Source organism: Leopardus geoffroyi, chromosome A2 (genome assembly GCF_018350155.1).
Source record: "Leopardus geoffroyi isolate Oge1 chromosome A2, O.geoffroyi_Oge1_pat1.0, whole genome shotgun sequence".
NCBI classification, from domain to species: domain Eukaryota; kingdom Metazoa; phylum Chordata; class Mammalia; order Carnivora; family Felidae; genus Leopardus; species Leopardus geoffroyi.
Genome location: NC_059331.1, coordinates 53,798,188 through 53,816,403, shown reverse-complemented (window position 1 = coordinate 53,816,403; position 18,216 = coordinate 53,798,188). Strand labels below are relative to the sequence as shown.

Genomic DNA, 18,216 nt, shown 5'->3' with positions numbered 1-18,216 from the left:
GTCAGGGAAGACCAGGATGGGTTGATGGGCGGGGGGTCTTCCGAGAAGAAGTGGCCTTTGAGCTGAGCCTGGAAGGAGGGTTAGCTTCAGGAGAGTGGCAAGGAGGAGGGAGACAGTGGGCTGGGGCACACGGGCAGGCCCGGCAGGCCCGAGTGCCAGGCAGGTGTGGGTTTTGAGGTAAACTGGAGGGGAGGAGCTGGACCTGGCTGGCGGGGCAGGAGGTCGCTGCTGACGATAAAGTTCGATAGGCAGGGCGGGGGCTGATTGTGCAGGCGCTTGAATTCCAGGCTTGGCATTTGGACTTTACCCCGTAGACAATGGGGAGCCACCGGCGTTTCTGAGCTGGGCAGGGCGGCCCCAGCTGTCGCCCCATTGTTTTTCCCAGACAGCGCCTAACTGTGCAGTATTTCAGCGAGCCCACTAGATGGAGGTATTTTAGCAAATTTAAAGCACCCAGCTTTTCCTGGACACAATTTCCAGGGAGAAAAACAAACACGGGGACCCCACAAAACCTCCTTCTTTGAGCAAGAAAGGACACAGTTTTAACAAGTGCCCTGCATTTATTATCTAGCATTTAAGCCTCACAACAGCCCTTTGAGGTAGGTGTTACCGCATTGTACAGGCAAGGAAACCAAGATGCTGAGAAGTACATTTGCTCAGTTATTTGGGGAGCTAACACCAGGCCAGGCTCAGGGATAGAGTTGACAGCATATAGTAAGGTGGGTTGGGCAAGCCTCTGAGGTTTTGCTTTGCTGGGCCCAGGTCCCTTGTGCAATGCACAAAGGACGTGCCTTTCCATCCTTCTTTTGTTGCTAGAAAAATCTGTAACATGAATGATGAGACCGGGCTCTTACCATTTGCGCTATTCCAGCTGCTTTTTAGAGACAGTCTCACTTAATTTTAACTCTCACATCAGCCCACTGAGTTAGGAATTATCATATACCCATTTTGTAGGTAAGAAAACAGATTGACAGAGGTGAAGTGACTTGTCCAAGGTCACAAAGGGAATAAGCACCAGAGGGGGGATGAATCCCAGGTATGCCTACTCCTGTCCTGTTCTTCACAATCAAGCACATTTGACTTAGGGATAAATTCCTTAGAGTATCTTGGGCACAGATGTTCAAAGAGATACATACAGATAATTTTAAAAATCAAGGCATAATGGTTTGCAATTTAAAAAAGTGGGGGTGGGAGGGTGGGGGGCACCTGGGGGCTCAGTCAGTTAAGTGTCTGACTCTTGATCTCAGCTCAGGTCTTGATCTCAGGGTTGTGAGTTCAAGCTCTGCTTTGGGCAAAAACAAACAAACAAACAAACAAACAAACAAACAAACCTAGAAGCAAATGTGGCTGTGGGAATATAGGTGATTGTTAAATTATTTGTTGTATTTCTTCATTGATTTTAATTTTTGCACAAAAAGATGCTTCAGGTAAACAAATAAATACAAAGATAGAAAAACCACAAAACGAAAATAATTTTCCTGTTTAGCATCAACGGTTTGATGAGGGCGGTTGCCAGTACTCTGGGTCTGAGAGGAGCCTGGAAGAAAGGGATCAGGGGAAGTGGCAGACAGGTTCTAGCCCTATAGGGTGCACAGGCCGAGCCTCTGCTATGGGAATGTGGCTGGTGGGGTCCAATGCACCAGCATTTCAGCATAAGATCCCATCCTGGCATTCTACAAGCAGCCCCAACACGTTGTGACTGCTGTCCCTGCCAGGGAGAAGCCAGTGCCAGGTGAGGTCACAGGAACCCCACAAGGAGGACAGAGAGGAATAGGAGGGGGTGTAGGGGCCCTGGGGCAGATGTGGCTTCTCTGTGGCTGGAAATGGCCACATCCTCTGGCTTCTCTCCCTCCTTTCCTTTGGTCATTTTTTCTGACCTCATGGTCACAGACCATTTCTTCATGCGGGTCCTTGAGGGGTCACCCCCACTTTCCAGCAACAGGTGCTCCAACCACAAATGAAGAGTAAGGCTCACTTTGCCCGTCTCCTGGGGCTGAGCTGGCAGGCCTGTAAAGTCATGAGTGCTGATGTTCTTTGCAAACTGCCAATCACTACAAAGAAATAAAGAGAAATCTTTTTCCTCTTCCTTTACATTTTCATATTACACAAAATAATATGAGATACATATAGAGCCTAGCACTTTCCTTGCATTGGCTCATTTCCCCACTCATTTATTCCTCATAGCAGGCCTATTAGTAAATACTTCTATTCTCCCCTTTAAAAAATGTTTATTTATTTAGAGTGCAAGCAGGGGAGGGGCAGAGAGAGAGAGGAGAGAGAGAATCCCAAGCAGGCTCCAGCTGTCAGTGCAGAGCCCCACTTGGGGCTCGATCCCATGAACTGTGAGATCATGACCTGAGCAGAAATCAGGTGTCAGATGCTTAACTGACTGAGCCACCCAGGTGCCCCTTTATTCTCCCCATTTTGGAAGATGAGGAAAGTGTATCAGAGAGGTTAAGTAATTTATCCAAGGTAGCCCAGCTAAGAAGTGACAAAGGTAGGATTTAAATCCAGGTCCGCCTGACTGCAGGACTACTGTGCTGCATTGATACAATATGTTTTATAGTCTCATAAAAGGTCTCTTACCACAGAGAACATTTTGTGGTTTTTACTTTCCCAAAAAATTCTTCTTTGTTCCAAGTTGCTTTTGTCTTGTGTGTGACCCCTTAGAGGTGCCCACCTCTGAGCTCAGGATCATAACATCCTTGGTGGTTGGAAAACTCTCTATTCTGTTCACAGGAGACAGGGGAGAAGAGGTCCAACATGGCCCAAACCTGGCTTTCCTGCTCTCCTGGGTATGGCTGCCTCAGATATCAAAAGGCCTGAATTCCAGGCAAACCAGCAATAATGCCCCAGTCATCACATTTGAAACCAAAATTCAGCAAAGATTTGTATTTGCTGCCAGAAAGCAAATGGCTTTTTCTTTTCTCATTTTTTTTTTTTGCCCAAACAAAACATCCTCTTATGAAATATGTCCAATTTGCAATATTTACTTTCCCTTTATTTAATAACAGGAAAGGGTTTGCAGGACTTTTGTTGATTTTTGCATTTCTTATTAAAATTCTTAAGGGGGTTTCGGGGGAACTTAATCAGCAAAAAAGGAGGAGGAAAAAAAAATCTCATCTGCATTCCACAGGCCTTATTAGTGGAGGAAACTTGCTGTTTGTTTAAGAGCGTTTTCTGATGGGAGAAGGCAAATCGTCACGTGTTCCACAGCCCTTCCTCTGACTCTTTCTCTTGACTGTGCTTCCTTCTCAGCTGTCTCCAGAGCTCTGAATCCCTTGTTTCAAGCTTTCTGCCCAAGAAGATGGAGCTGGAGTTTACACTCCACTGCCAGGCTGGGAGGGAAGCTAACACTCATTTTAACATCGATAGCACAGCTGTCTGCACCCAAGATCTCACTTCATCTCAAAATAGCCCTCTTGACAGATGAGGAAACTGAGGCTAAGGATTGAGTCTCTTGTCCAAGCTCCCTTTCCTTGTAGCTTACAACCCTTGGGAGTAAAGGGAAAGGAATTCTAGCATTCATGGAGTCCTATGTCCAATTGAGTCCTAATAGCAACTCTCTGGGGTAGCCGGACAATGTCCAGCTTTCAGAGCTCAGAGAGGTAAAGTGACTTGTTATGGGTCATGCGGAGGGTAGCAGAGCTGAGATTTGAGCAGTGTTCTGCCAGACTCTCATATCCATGTTTATTTCACTTCACCACATTAGTTCTTTGGGCCCAAGGCAGCATGGTGTTTCTTGTAATGACACACACTGTTGCCCCAAAGTTAAAAACTCTCTCCCCTTGAGAGGTCTTAGTCCTGCCTTCCTTGGTTCTAGGTAGACTGCATGTGACTTCTAGGACTTTGCTTTTGTCTTTTCATTCTACCAGAAATATTTATATACATTATTGTATAATAAATACATACATGTGTATTATACAATGTATATATTATATGCATTATATATAATTATTACAATATGTTTATTTCTAGAACAGTTTCTTGTACAGAGGTAGTCTTAATAAATAACCTTGTAGATAGTGAAGTCCCAGTGCTTTCCTGCAGAAAAGGAACTGAGGACTAGAGAGAATAAGGAATTTGTCCAAGCCCCCAAGGGGGTAGGAACCTGAGCCCGACCTCCTGATTCTCTCTGCATGGTGCTTCCCCACGAGCATCAGAGAACTTCTCATTCATTCAGCCTTACTACGTGTGGCACCATGCTGGAGGTTAGGACACCCAGATAAACCAGACACGATATTTGATGTCAGGATCCTCGTGGTCTAGGAGAGGAGGATGCTTGGAAAAGTTACACTCTCATATATGTGGTAAATGCCATAATTAAGGGTTTCGAGGAAGGAAGGGGCTCAGGAAAGACTCCAGGGAGGAGTGGACATTTGAGCTGGGTCTTAAAAAAACAAGAAGGAGTGGGCCAAGTCGGGGAAGGTGTCCCAAGCCAAAGGCCTTGTCCAAGCCAAGGCCCGGAGGTGTGAGCATGCATGGCATATTCAGGAACCATCCAGCAATCTGCTGGGGAAAAGCGGCAAGCCTGGAAGGGAAAGTTGAGGCCAGGCCGTGAAGGACTTTGCATGCTGTCCTCAGGGATTTGGGAGTTTATCCCACGGGTAGCGGGCACACAGGAAGGGTTGAAGGAGGGGAGTGAGTCTGTCAGATTTGGTTTAGGAGGATCATTCTGGAGGTCTGGGGTAGAGGGAAAGGGCACTGAAGGCCAGCAGGAAGGAGACTGCAGCACATTCGAGGTCAGAGAAACCCAGCCCTTGCCCACTGAAAATCCTCTTTCTCCTCCTGCCCTTAAACAAAATCTGTCCTGTTCTTCCTGCTCCAGGCACCCTTCAGACCACACACCCAGCTGGATCTCCTCTTTCTAGTTCCTCTAGTTCTTCTTTTTTTTGGGCTTTGCCATTCATTCCTTCCGCTCCACTCTCAGAGTCTTCTATAGCAATGGATCTTAATTTTGTGGAAGTCAGAGGCCCCCCAGGATAGTCTACGGAAGGGCTTGGAAAAGGCACAAGTACGTAAACCTTCTGAATGTGGAAGGTCCAGGCCCCCTGAAACTGCTCACACTTTATAGAAGGGAGGCAATTCCAGCACAACAAGGGGAGGGGCAGACACCCCCAAAGCTATAGGCTAGACTTTGTAAATCCCCAGGAAATGGGAAGGTGGTCCAAGGAGGCACAGGAATTAGGGATGAAGATTGCTTTGAGAGTTGAAGCATACAATCAAGGAGGGATCGTGGGCCAGAGGAAGCACTAAAATGAATGTAGTCATGTTTCTAAAGAAAGAAATGTCCATCTGAAGAAGGGCTGGGCAGCTAGGGAGGCAGAGGAAAGAGAAAGAGGGAGGATCCGTAGTCAGGGATTCTGTAGACCCCGGCGGTAAGTCTAGCTTGCCCTGATGCCTTAAATCCTGGAATCCTATAACCAACCCCTCCTTTTGCTCATGCTGTGTTCACCAAGCATCTCCTGATTAGAGTTTGGCATCCTGAGGAGTGTGCCTACAGGGAGCTGGTGTGTTGGCTGGAGGACACGTGTATCCGGTCCCCTTGGCAGGCAGTTACATTTCTCGTTGTAAATTAGTAAATTGGGAACAGACAATTCACAGAAGAAGCAATACAAATGACTAATAAGCACATGAAAAAAATGTTCGTCCTCACCAGTATTCAAAGAAATGTAAATTCAAACCAAAACCGAGATTGTTTTCTACCCATTAAATTAGAAAGGATCTCTTTTTTTAAGTTAATACCTATTACTGGGAAAGAGGTGGTGCAAAGGGCACCTTCATGCGTGGCTGATGGGAGCATCTTGCTACCTGCCAGGGTGGGCAAATCTCCTTCCGGTTGTGCATGTTCTTTGAACTCCAGCAGAATAGATCCATGCAATCTCACCTGCCTGGAAGGAATGGCTGGAGGGTTCTCTTCATGATCTGTTCACCACCTATTATGTTTACTGAGCACCTATTATGTGCCAGGCTTCTGAGGCACAGTGTGGGGGAGGGGTCACATAGAAATCTTATCCCAAAGGCCAAATGATCTCAGATCAAGAGAAAGGCTGAGGCCAGTCCCTCGGTTGGCTGGAAAAGGAGGAGATGGAAGGGGAAGGGAGGAGAAGAAGAATCAGGTAACCTTCCTCTCTCCCCCTCCCACTATCCAATTCTCTCTGAAGTTCCAGGTCTGGCTGAGGCTCTTGGTAGAATGCCAGGCATGTCCTAGAGGCAAGGTTTTCAACCTGAGTCCATTCCCAGAGACTGATTTAATTGGTCTGGGATGGGCCTCACCATAGTATTCTAAATAGTATCCCAGGTATTGTGAATGGGCAGCCTCGGCTGAGAATCCCCGAGAACAGAAAATGAGCAACGCATTCAAGTCATCGTTAAGAGGGCAGGTTTTAGGGTCACCAGACCTGTTTCAGGGACCAGCCACTTACTGCCTGGGTCGCCTCCGGAAAGAGACTTCTTCTTTTCGAGACCGGTTCTCTTCTCTGTAAAACGGAGATGGAATATCACTGCGTACTGTCATCAAGATGAAATGAGGCGATGCATGTGAAGCGCTCTCCATGACACTCATGGTTATGACTATCATTGATCAGCCAGACACCATCGCAGGCCGAGGTCTAGCACGAACAAGGGACACAGGGCTCCCAAGTTTTCTGAAAACTGCACGGGAGAAAAACTTTCCAATGAAACAGCCCTGACCGTCCACTTGAGGTTTTACCATGATTTCAGAGTTGGTCCCCATAGTTTGACTTGAGCTCGAGGGACTTTTGTTCCAGCTGACTGTGCAGATGGGGAAACAATGTGTGATTCCACAATCATAACATGGGAAGGACTGATCTGAGCAGTATCAGGACTGAGCTGGTTTACAAAGCCAAGATTTACTGACCCCACTTCTGTGAAGATAGCAATTAAGAGCTAGGGGCTGTCAGACCTAACTCTGCCACCACTTACTTAACTGTGTGACCTTGGGCAAATGACTTCACCTCCCTGAGCCTCAGTTTCCTCTCTAACATGGGGATAATTCTGTCTTTGCCTCAACTGGCTTTGGGGGAGGATTAAATGGGTTAATGCGGGTAAAGCTCTGAGCTGGGATCTGGTGTATGTTAAGGCCTCCATGAATGGCTGCCATATGGGTCTCTCACCAGCCAGAAAGAGCCCTTCCCACAACAGTTTGATTCCCTTGTGGCCCTTACGCCCTGCACATGGGTCTTGGGGGTATAATTGCTTATGTGTGTGTCTTATCGAGGGCCTGGCTCGATTCACCCCCTTCCTTTGGTTCCATGGTTCACCGTTATATTTAGCCGCTGCTCAGGGAACACATGTGGAACTGAACTAACCTCTTTGCTTTCCCGGATAAGAAAACTGAGGCTCATGGGGGTGGGCCAGGGGTAGCTGAGCTGAGGTCACACACCTCGTGCAGGGTCCTGAGACTCAGCTTGCTGGGGAAGGATTCTCAAAGGGGACGCGCCTGGACAGATTGGGTGGGACCTTCCATGACCTTCTTGGGCAGTGAGCTTTAACGGGGGAGCAGTGCAGGAAAAGGTGACCAGAGATACCCCCTGGGACTCTCGCTAGAGGTGGGTGAGGCTTTGCAGGTGGCCAGAGAACCAAAGTGAGCAAAGGGAGGGGGAGGGGGAGGGCAAGAAAAATTCACACTGTTACTGGTAGGGTGACTCATTTGTGCCAACAGGCTGGTGAGACATAGAGAAACTCTGGGTACAGGAAGATCAGATGGGATAACGAATTTGAAAGTTCTCTGAAAATGGTAAATCACTCTAAGAGCAGGGGCTCTGGCTTCTGATAGACCTGGATTCAAAGCCTGCTTCTGGAACTTACCTGTGTGACCTTGGGCAAGGAGCTTCAGATTGCTCATCCGAAAGGAGGGGGCGGTAGCAGTAACAGCCTCAGTGGGTTGCTCTGAGGAGTAAGTGATGTAATGTGGATAAGGTGCCTGGCACAGAGCTTGGCACGTGGCCACCCGTGGTAGCAGCAATGATGGTGAGAAAGAAGTTGGGCCCTCGGCCCTCCTCACGGTGTTCCCCCATCTGTTTCCTACCCATCTTTCAGCCTTGCTGATTCCCTGAGACAGAAAGGCCTTTTTCCTTCTCTGCACTCTTCACGCCTTTTATCTAAGCCTTCCTCACAGCACTTCTCAGAGTAGGCCCTGCATTCATTGCTACTTAATGAGCATGCCTGATTGCCCCCAGCAGCCTGGGTCTTACTCGTTTCTGCCCACTGGGCCAGCACACAGCCTCAACCCTGTCCAGAGAGGCATCAGTGAGCAGTGGGATGGCCAGGATGCAGAGACAGCAGTTGGGCGGCAAGAGTCCCAGCCCTGATACCAGAACGGGGTATGTCATTTGCACTAATGAAGCACAGAGGAAAAAGGAATTTGTAAATACATTTTTAACAATTCTACAGACTTTTTTCTGATCGATACAGTTGAATTCATATATATATTTTTTATGAATACAGTTTCCTGTTTGTTTTGTTTTTAGGCTTTGATACAGATGGAATGAATGAGAACTTCCCATGTTATCACAGGGTGATAAGTCTACCTGGAATGTTTGGTAAAGAGCCCGACAGGGGAAGTTGGCCCAGTTGTAGAAAGTCCTATCACCAGGCATCAGCAAAGGCCAAAAGAGATAAAAAGAAAAAGGTTCCACTCTCAAAGACTGGAGAATTCAAGAGCTGGCACTTATGTGCCCTTGTGTGACATGACTCCCCCCGAAGCCGCCGTTTGCTTACCTGTTAAATGGGGGAAGGACAGCTAACCTTGTAAGCACGTGGAGAGGTCGGAGGACGATGTGCGCGGGGCCTTGCTCAGCACCTGGAAGGTAGTGCGCGCTCAATGACACCAGCTACTCTTTCTCTCACTACTTGGAAATGGCGCGAGCTTATGTTTTGGACTTATTACATACCATTTAAAATGAGTTGTGCATAAGATGACCTGTATCCATCACTAAGAGTGAGCCTAGCCTAATACCTCTTACCTGAATAAACCTTTCACAATCACGATTTTGATCTTGAGTCTCTGTTAAATGGGTGTAGAGTGGAAGATGCGGTGGAAAGGTCAAGGAAGAATTGGGCAGGGGGAGATCTCCAGGAGCTAAAGGCCTGGCTGCCAGGGTTTTTTTGTTTTTTTTGTTTTGTTTGTTTGTTTTTTTTTGTTTTTTTTCAGTAAGAAAGTTCAGGGACTGCTTTGACCAGGCAAGTGAACCTATGCTTTGTCCATTACCCATGACCCTGAAAACCAACCTACCAACCAAACAACCAAGAAATAAAACCATTCATCTTAATATTCACTGAGCTGAGAAGACTTTGCCTTCTTCCTTCCTCCCTCCCCTCACCCTCACTTCCTCCCTCCTCTCCCCCTCCCTTCTTCCCTCTCCTCACCCTCACTTCTTCCCTCCCTTCCTTCCTCCCTCCATCCTCTCCATCAGTGTGAAGACTGGTACCAGAAATGCCTGGTAATATCTCTGATTTAGCTCTTCAGGACAGAAACACCTCTGGTGTTTTTCTCTGCCCTTCCTGCCCATCACAGGGTAAATATCCTGCTCCTTTGTGCCCCTGATCTGTAGCCAGTGTGGCTAGCCCCAGCTTCATGGGGCTGAATAACCTGTTCTGGCTGCCCGAGCCCTGTGTCCTCCCCACCCTCTGCCTTTTCCTGATGACAGGTGCAGCAGGAGCAGATAGCCTTCAGGCCCTTTGACTCTCCATTGTGACCTTAGGGAGGTCATCTGTGGGTCTAGAGCCTGACTGACTAGCGTTCCATTCCCCACTCCACCACTTACAGCTGGGTGGTCTTGAACAAGGTGTACAATCACCAGTGAGCACACAGGGGGCTAATACTTGACACCCCCTCTAGGGTCGGAATTAAAGGAGACGTTACATACTAAGATTTACACTTGTGCCAGCACATAGAAAGCACTTCATAAATGCTCTCTACTGTTGTGATTATACAAAAGAGGGAGCGACAGCACATCAGACTCATCTCACACGGACAGTGGGGCCCTGTCCCAGGATTCACTCTCTGCCAGTTCATAGACGCAGCGGCCCTACTTGCCAGCATTGTGGCATATCATGATGTAACACTAGTGAAAGGGTGAGGTACAGTGGCTTCTAAGAGGAGCTCGGTCTAGGTCAGGGCCATGTCCCTTCCGCCCCGGGTATCCAAGGGTCCCCTGACCTGGTGCAGGCATGGACACATCAAGCCAAGCAGATTGTGTAATTAGTAAATCCTGTGCGCCTAACAGAGGCCTGGAGAGCACATGCCCAGCCTACAAGCAAAGAGATTCAATGAGGATTTCCATGCTGCCAGCCACACAAGATCCCACGGCCAGATCCAATCTGCAGGTCTAATTATGGCACTCCTCACACTGCCTGAATGCTTGCTTTGGGCTTGAGTCATGGTCTTTGTCGCCATGTGGATATATGTATGCATGGGACAGCTTTATGGAGGTGTCATTCAAATACCATGCAATTTGCCCTTTTAAAGTGTGCGGTTGTTGTTGTTTTTCTACTATATTCACAGTGTTGTACAATCATCACCACCGTCAATTTTAGAACATCTTCAGCACCACAAAAACAAATGCCCTACCCATTAGTAGTCATTCTTTCTCTCTTCCGCCCAGCCCTTGGCAACCACTGATCTACTTTCTGTCTCTGTAGATTTGCCTATTCGGGGGACATTTCATGTACGTGAAATCTTACAATATGTGGTCTTTTGTCACTCCCTTCTTTTGCCTGGCATAATATTTTCAAGGTTGATCCATGTTATAACATCTATCAGGACTTTGCTCCTTTTTTCACAGCCAAATAATATTCCACTGTAGGGACGGACCACATTTCATTGCATCCATTCATCTGTTGATAGACTTTCCGGTGGTTTCCACGTTTTGGCTTATGTGAATAATGGCGTTCTGCACATTTGTGTATGGTTGTTTGTATAGCTACATGTTTTCATTTCACTTTTGAAATTACCTAGGCATGGATGGTGGGCTCCTCTGCTCAGGCGTATATTTAACCTCATAAGTGCCGTACTGCATCATTTTGCATTCCCATCAGAAGCATATGAGCGTTCTAGTTGTTCCACATCCTCCCCAATGTTTGCTAACGTCAGTCTTTTTATTTTTATTTATTTATTAAAAAAAAATTTTTTTTTTACATATAAAGAGAGCACGAGAAGGGGAGGGGCAGAGGGATGGAAAGAGAGAGAATCCCAAGCAGGCTCCGCATTCACCCGACGCGGGGCTTGATCCCATGACCCCCGGGGATCACGGCCTGAGCTGAAGTCAAGAGTCGGATGATCAACTGACTGAGCCACCCAGGCACCTCAGGTCAGTCTTTTTCATTTTAGTCATTCTGATGGAGGAATAGAGGTGTCTAGCAGTTTAAATTTGCATCTCCCTGTCCTCACTCTGAACCACTGCGGTCAGCTGGCCCTGCATGTTCTCCCATGGGGTGAAGAGAGACAAGTAGGTGTTGCTGGTGGCAAATCCGGTGAAGAAAAGAAGAGCGTTTGGCTGGATGGGAGGGGGAGCCAGACAGGGGCAAAGCAGAGAGCTGACTTAGCAGTCTGTAGGTTGGCTGCCTTTGTTTTTCCAGCACATTGGAATCTCCTGGCTACTAGTCTTTTATTTCCTTTAATTAGCCTTCCCCATTGACAGGGACAGGTCAAGATTTCTAGGAAGTGCTCCAGACGACTCTGCCTGACAGACATACATCCCTAGGCACTCATTCCTTAGGGCTGAATTTCTCATCCTCTGAGCTGACTTAGGGGCTGGCAAAACACTTGTGTTTCCTGTGCATTGACTTTTCATTCCTTGCTTCACCTCCAACACAAAAGAAGTGTGTTATTTACAAAATATCTCTATCGCCTTAGAAAATATCTCCCTGGGAAGAATTAAACAGTTACACATAAAACCTTTTAAAAATGCAGGCATGCACCAGCCACTGCAGACCTGTTTGGCATCTGTTTGGCAGAAAAACAAGCTACCAAAGGTTCAAGGCAAAGTTGGCTGACTTGAAAGATGTTTGATTGTAAATCTGAGCACCCTCCGAGATTCCTCAAACAGCGACAGGCTGCGCAGTCACCATGCTGGGGAGGGAAATTCCCTAAATGTGGTGAGGAAATTTAAGAGTTTGGGACAAAGTACTCAGAAATCAATTCCTAACCTACTAAGCTTGTGGTCCCAAGCAGGAGACAGATCTATAAAGAAGTAAATGATAAGATGGTGTGATAGCTGACACCAGAAAGATGGAGAGGGCACAGAAAGGAACTGTTTGGAACATGGTTTAGGGCTATCTGACAGAAAAGGGGATATTGAAGTTGGGCTTTGAAGAATGAATAGAAGTTTGTTAGAAGATAACAGAAGGAACAACCTACCAGCGACAAGAGCATGCAGAAGGCACTGAGATATGAAACTGTGGCAAGATTAGGAAACTGTGGGTCCTTAAGTGAGTCCAGAGCATAGGGTGGGTAAGAGAAATGAGGGGGGAGGGAAGCTGGTGAGTTCAGCAGAGGCCATACCCTGAAGAACCTTGAGGGCCAAAATAACGAGCTTGGGCTTCAAGCACTGCAGGGTTTCAAGCAGAGGTGTGACCTTGTCAGAGTATGTTCTTGAGAGAGCACCGTGGTCACCATGATGGGGAATGGATGGAGAGAGCAGGCTAGGAGTGATTTTATCAGGGCCTTAGTGCCAGGTGTGGCCCAAGTATGGGTGATGTACCTGGGATTAGAGGTTGGCTGGCAGTACTCCCAGGGGAGGCTAGGGTCTGCCAGGGCCTGAAGGAGGGTACAAACCCTTCCCAGTAGTGACCCATTTTATTCCCAGAGGGGGAACCAGAGGGGGATGTTGACCCTCTTCTTCCTCAGGGGAGATCCCGGGCACCATGGATCATTCCTATTCTAGGATGGGAAAATGGCCAGGGCTCAGCCAGGACAGCAACAACCCAAATGCTCTAGGGCCCTTCGATGGCCTTGGTATTTGAACCCCTCATGAGCCAGTGTCCTAAGCCTGGTTGACAACCCAGCCCCCCTCACAGCTGTGTTGCACCCTGGGAGTCAGGCAGATCAGGGCAGATTAGATACCCTGCTTTTCCAGAGTTGGAGATGGAGGTGAGGACAGGGCCCAGGTTTAATCATCCCAGGATTAAGAAAGGGGAGGGGGTGGGGCGCCTGGGTGGCGCAGTCGGTTAAGCGTCCGACTTCAGCCAGGTCACGATCTCGCGGTCCGTGAGTTCGAGCCCCGCGTCAGGCTCTGGGCTGATGGCTCAGAGCCTGGAGCCTGTTTCCGATTCAGTGTCTCCCTCTCTCTCTGCCCCTCCCCCGTTCATGCTCTGTCTCTCTCTGTCCCAAAAATAAATAAACGTTGAAAAAAAAAAAAAAAAAAAAAGAAAGGGGAGGGTCAAGACTTGGAGGGGGGGTCTTGAGATTCCCAAGTCCCTTTTCCAGGCTGCTTCACACAGAGGGTCCGGAAAACCAACACTGTGCCACGTGGTAAATGTACATCTTCTTACTTTCATTCTCATGACTATTCCCGTTTTGCAGGTGAGGAAACTGAGGCTCCAAACAGGTAAGACACCTGTCCATGTGATGTTTCAAAGATGTGTCAAGCTGCCTTCTCAAGTCTGAAAACAGACTTGGAGCAAATTCTCCCTCTACACTGGCAGCAGTCAAGCCTACTTTGCTAAGCAAGGGTTGATGGAGACACAGGCCCCTGGAGACGGTAATGTTTTCTGCATTGGCATGGCAAATGACTTGCAAAATACCACGGTGCTAAGAGAGGTTTCTGCAACAGAGCTCTTGTGACAGGGTGAAGAGGCCATAATGCTCTGGGACTTGTGCTTTTCTTTTTAAAAATAATCATTTTTTTCCCTCTTTTTGACAAATAATTCAGATCCCAGGCCAACGTCGGAGCAGGGAGGGGAAGTTGCCCTTCCCCCCGGCGGCACCCACTTCCTCCAGGGCCCAGGAGAGAGTGGGCCTGCTATCTCCCAGGCCACTCTCTCTGAGCCGGCCCCAGGTACCAGGAGTTTGTTTTATGGATGGGTCTGTCGTGAGTCAGTATGATAATGTTTCCTGTGAGAACTTTATTTCCCTGCATTGTTTGCAAAGTCTGTGTGTGTGTCTGAGCACGTACTCCTAATCTCGGTGGAGACTGTGCCCTGGTTATAAGACACCCCTGAGGGTGGGGGTAGGGACCCAAGGAGACCAGACATGGGCTGTCCCCGTCCCCTCTAGTGGCAGGGAGAGCCGGGGGTGACTCACATGCTTAGGTCTCGCCTCCAGCCTGTGATAGGCTGGCTTCCTTGCTGAAAGCCACTTCAATCAGTCATCTCTTGCTAGCACTTATTGTGGGACCAGGCCACACTGGCTGCACCCACCCATGGCCGTCTGGGACACTTCTGAATCAGGTCAGGAGACGACCCTCTCACTTAGCTTTTAGCTCCTTGGTTTGAAGATGGGGAAACCCAAAGAAGGTACATGACGTGTCTAAGCTGAAACCGACCGGTGGCGAGGCACGCGGTTCAGCAGTCAAGCAGGGTGTTCGGAGCGCCCTGGTCCTAGGTTCGAATCCTATTCTGCCACTCGTCTCTGGGTAGGTCGCTTCATCAAACTTCAGTCGCGTTGACTGACAAACGGTGTTAATCATACTCACCTTGCAGACCAGCTTCAAGCATTAAGTCAGAAAACAGATACGGAGCAGGTGCTACAGGGGTTGGGAGACTATTCTATTCTTTCCCCGTTTCCTCTGAAACTCAAGTTGGAGTTGGTTTGCTATAGCAAGTGCTATACCGCAGATTCCTCCGGGGAAGGTGTCGAGGGGACACTGGGGCACCTCGCTCACAGTTCTCCCCAGACCACTTAGTCAAAGCCACTGGACTCCTGAGCTTTCCCGAACAGAGAGGAAATGGCCCTGGTGTTAAGAGATAGCTATCAGTAGTAGTCAGGAGCTTAGCCAAGAGTTTTAGAAGAAGAAGAAAGAAGAAACTGTAAGTTGTCCCAATTCTCCTGAACATCTTAGCCCACTGCCCACTGGCTTCTCTGACCCCTGCCCAATTTTTGAGAGAGAGAGAGAGAGAGAGAGAGAGAGAGAAGGAGAGAAAGAGAGTATGAGCAGGGGAGGGGCAGAGAGAGAGGGAGAGAGAATCCCAAGCAGGCTCTGCACTGTCAGTGCAGAGCCCAACATGGGGCTTGAACTCACGAACCATGAGACCATGACCTGAGCGAGAAAGTTTAATTTATAAATGATGCACAGGAAGACATTAACAACAATAACAATAAAATAGGGCAATTAGAACAATATACTGTAATTAAAGTTATGTGATTGTCTCTCTCTCTCTCTCTCAAAATATCTTACTGTAGTGGGGTGCCTGGGTGGCTCAGTCGGTTAAGCATCTGACTCTTGATTTTGACTCCACTCATGATCTTGTGATTCATGAGTTTGAGCCCCACATCAGGCTCTGGACTGGTGGTGCGGAGCCTGCTTGAGATTCTCTCTCTCTCTCTCTCTCTCTCTCTCTCTCTCTCTCTGTCCCTCCCTGCTCAAAATAAATAAATAAATAAATAAACTTAAAAACAAATCTTACTGTACCATACTCACCCTTGTTCCTGTGATGATGTGAGATGATAAAAGGCCCACGTGATGAGATGTGATGAGGCGAATGACGTAGGCACTGTGACGTCGCGTTAGGCCACTTCTGATCTTCTGCCGATACCTTGGAAGGAGGATCATCTGCTTTGGGAGCTCGACCGTGGGTAACTGAAATCATGGAAAATGAAACTGCAGATAAGGGGAGGGGGGCAACTGTATCTATACACTGATATCCTGTCTTCCCTCACGAGGAGGGACTGAGTCATTGTATCCATTCGGTCATTTATTTATTCAACACACCATAACCAAATTCCTACTTTGTACCAGGTCTGTGCTGGGAGTTAGGTTTTCAGAAAATGAAAACACGGTGCCTGTCTCCAAGCAGCCTGAAGTCTGGACCACCCTTGTGAAAATGTGCATTACTCCTCCGTCAGCCATTCATCGAATGGCGCTCACTGGATGTGTATGGTGCGTCAGGTGCTGTGCTGGGGCTGGGCTGACGGTACAGAAGATGGAATCCCTGCACACACATAACCATAGCGATCTGCACAAAGCAGGCGCTAAAGATGAACTCAGGATTCCAGAAGGTCAGAGTCTGAGGCCATCCAGAATCCACACAGCCCACTGGTTTTCAAACAATCCTGTGTGGGTACTGGGGATTGAGTATCGCTGTTTCATAAAATATTCTAGTAGTTTACAGCTTTATTGAGGTATTATTTACACACCGTAAAATTCACCCATTGGAAGTGTGCAATTCAAGGCTTTTTAGCAAATGTACGTTGTGCAAACATCACCACAATCCAGGTTTAGAATGTTTCCATCACTCTCTAAAGTTCTCTTGTTTGCAGCCAGTCTCTGCTTGAAGCATTCTATTTTCTAAATAAGCAGAAGGAAATTTTGAGAACCAGCAATCTATTCTAACCCACTTACTCTACCAATGAGGAAACTGAGGCCCAGAGAAGAGGAAGGGCCCTACTGGGGATATGTAGTGAGCCAGCATCATTGCTGGGTTTCATCCCCAGAACAGCCTGACTTCCAAGTCAGGTTCTTTTCACTCATGGGAGGCAGTGCCCAAATAGTGGTTAAGGGTCCTGGACTCACTTAGTTTGAGCTCAAATCCTGGCTCCACCATTTATATGCTGTGTGACCATGGGCAAGTTGCTTAACCACTCTGGGCCTCAGTTTCTTCACGGGCTCGTGTGCAGAAGAACAGTACCTACCTGAGAGGGTTGGTGTGTGCATTCCACGAGATCATGTACATGAAGGGACTTAGCACAGTACAGGATGTGGAGTAAGTACTCAGGGAAAGTTGGCTAATGATCATTTCACCACATCATGGTCTCCCAATTTGCCCTCAGAAATTTGGAAGTGAAAAAGACAATGATTAAACAAAACCAGTCCAGGCCCCAAATGGAAATGCATGTACAGAGGCAGCTTTCTAAGAACATGGTGCAACACCCCACCCTGGGGCATCATCACCCTGCTTGGCAGAGATGAGGCAACTGCTGGGGGCGTTGCTCAAGCCTCCTCGGACCCAGCAGGAGACTCAGCGGTTGCTGTTCCTTCCTCCCCAGTTTCAGCGTTGCCCAACAGGCCCACAACAGACACGTTTCATCAGCGTCCAGGGAGCCTGGCTTCCTTCCCACTCCCACCCTGAGGGGCCAGATGTGTGATTCTGGAGGACAGTCAGGAGGGACCAGGCTCCGCCCCCTGCCCCGCCCCAGCCAGCGCTTCTCAGCCCCTGGTGTGGAGGAGGCATCTGAGCTGCAAGGCAACAGGGCAGGGCACCCAGGAAGGACGGTGACTTATCACAGCGCTGCGTGCCTTGTGTGTGTTATCTCTGTCAGCCTAAGAAGGAAGCTATTAGTATCAACCCCATGACAGTGGAGGAAAGTGAAATTCAGAGAAGGTGGGGGTGTTTGCCCAGGTAGAGAGCTCCCAAAAAACCATTCGGTTCCACGAGAGGTGGGATTAGGTCCAGGTAATGCTGCTTCTATGAAGCAGAGTGGGATTTGTTTTGTTTTGTGTTTGTTTTGAGCATGCAAACATCAGACATACTTTAGACACTGTGGAAAGAGTTCTGCCTTGGAAACTAAGCATATCTGACTTGGGGCAAGTTGCTTAACCTGAGACTTCATTTGGGAAAAAACACTGTCTAGTTTGCAAGGTTGCCATGGTGACTAGAGAGCCTGCATGTGAAAAGCACCTACATGGTTTACTGAGCTGCTCCTGAGTGCAGGGTATGGAGGACACATAGCTAAAACAACACCCCCAACCCTAAGAAGTTCCAGTGTATGTGACAGCAGACAAAATCCTATGGTAACCTAAGTTCCATCTTTTTTTTAATTAAAAAAAAATTTTGTTTAATGTTTATTTATTTTTGAGAGAGAGAGCACGAAGGAGGGGAGGGCAGAGAGAGAGGGAGACACAATCGGAAGCAGGCTCCAGGCTCTGAGCTGTCAGCACAGAGCCCCACATGGGGCTCGAACTCACAGACTGTGAGAAAATGACCTGAGCCAAAGTTGGACTCAACTGACTGAGCCACCCAGGTGCCCCTCTAAGTTCCATTTTGATGAAGGTTAGAATAAAAGAGATGTGGCAGAAACCAAGGAGGGAGCCAGGG

At 48.1% G+C, this 18,216-nt stretch overlaps 1 long non-coding RNA gene across 1 annotated transcript; it reads right to left on the bottom strand.

Annotated features, from left to right (window-relative positions):
- Positions 1-8,498: 8,498 nt before the first annotated feature.
- On the bottom strand, positions 8,499-17,956 carry LOC123607602. Its single transcript, XR_006716795.1, has 3 exons — positions 16,814-17,956; positions 15,603-15,761; positions 8,499-8,824 (listed from the first exon to the last, which is right to left on the bottom strand). It is a non-coding gene; the product is annotated as an uncharacterized LOC123607602 (long non-coding RNA).
- Positions 17,957-18,216: the final 260 nt, after the last annotated feature.